The sequence below is a fragment of the Rhinolophus ferrumequinum genome, chromosome 2 (assembly GCF_004115265.2).
Source record: "Rhinolophus ferrumequinum isolate MPI-CBG mRhiFer1 chromosome 2, mRhiFer1_v1.p, whole genome shotgun sequence".
NCBI lineage: Eukaryota > Metazoa > Chordata > Mammalia > Chiroptera > Rhinolophidae > Rhinolophus > Rhinolophus ferrumequinum.
This window is the reverse complement of record NC_046285.1, coordinates 36734508-36736133: the sequence shown is the minus strand read 5'-3', so window position 1 is coordinate 36736133 and position 1626 is coordinate 36734508.

Here is a 1626-nt window from a genome sequence, read left to right as displayed (position 1 = left end):
AGGGTCTACGCGATCGTCCAGGTGAGCGATTAAAGTGGATGACAGTGACAGTGCTGAAGGACAGTGCACGAGTTGAGATATTTTGGGGAACTATACACCAGGACTGGTTCCTGGATTGAATGTGGGACATAAGGGAAGTCATCAAGGATGATATCCAGGTTTCTGGCTGTGAAATCAAATGGATGACAATGTTGATGCATTTACTAGAAACTTTAGGGAGGGCAGGGGTGTATATTAGAGTCTGTAGAGGCCTTATACAATAAAAATATCACACGCTTCCCTTCTCTAAACAATAGAAAATAAAAATAACACTAAGTAATAACAAATGAAAAGATGTCTAATCAAGATGACTACTTAGTTTTATTTTAAAATATTCAATTCTTTCCTTTAAAAAAAGTGTTTGGTTTCTCCTGTTTTGTTGGTGTTTTATCTAGAAGCTTAGTTTTCTCATTCAATTACCAAGCTCTGGGGAAAATCTACAGTTTTATTTTGGTATGGTGAGATGCATGTAAAGCTGCTAAGAGATGTCAAGTAGATAGTTGGTTTCACAACTGTGGGGCTTAGACGGTGGAATAGTTACATAAGTTTGGGAGTTGTCAGCATACAGATAGTTTTAAAAGCTACACAAACAGATGAGATCACTGAAATAAAATGTGTAGAAAGAAGAGAAGCAATGCAAGCGAATTTCTAACACTTAGATGAGGGGCAGGCAAAGGAGATTGAAAAGGAGTGGCCATATTAGGATAAGATGATGTCAGGGAAACTAAGAGGAAAGTAATTCAAGAAATGAGACAGCATTTTGTGCCGTCAGTGATTCTGAGCTGTTAAGTAAGATGATGTTGAAGAAGTGGAAGTTATTGGTGACTTTAGTATGAAGTAGTTTGAGGTAATTGTTGAGACTAAAATAGATTGAGAAGGTAATGGAAGGTGAAGAAGTAGAAATCATGTGTGTAGAAAGTTTTTATAATCTGGTTTGCTGTGAAGGAGAAAAAAATATTGGAGCAATAGTTGGAGGGGATTATTGGGTCAGGGGGTGTTTTATTTACTTATTTTTAAGGTTTAATGATAATAGCACATTTTTATGTAAGAGGAATGATCCAACAGGGAGGAAAGTTTGGTCATCAAAAGAAAGAAGCGATGACTAAAACAGCAAAATTCTTGGGAGGGTGAGAAAGGATGGGATTTAGAGCAGGAAAGTCAAAGAAAATGGGGAACTTTCTGGGGTTTAAAAATAGGAAGAAAATATCTTAAAATATCAATCTTTGTGCTCCCCCCAGCCAACATCCTTGAATGAAATCTGTGCCTTGATCAGAGCATACATGTTGTCTTGAGAAATAAGAATTTTATAGCATGCATCAAATACTAGTAAATCATGCAGAGTCCAAAGGGAAGACATGAAGAAGGATACAGAATTTATGTCAGAAAGATGCCCCTGGAGAATAAGCTGATGATGAGTCTGGGCTTCTGCATCTTCTGAGGGGAAGCCAGAAAAGGATTAAAGCCTGAGAGGAGGTGTAAGGGTAAGAGACAGGCGAGGAGCTCAGAGAATCACACAGAAGAGGAGCAGGCGAGCATTAGGAGACTGCTGAATGCCAGCATCAAAGACTTTTGTGGAAGTCTAGATGC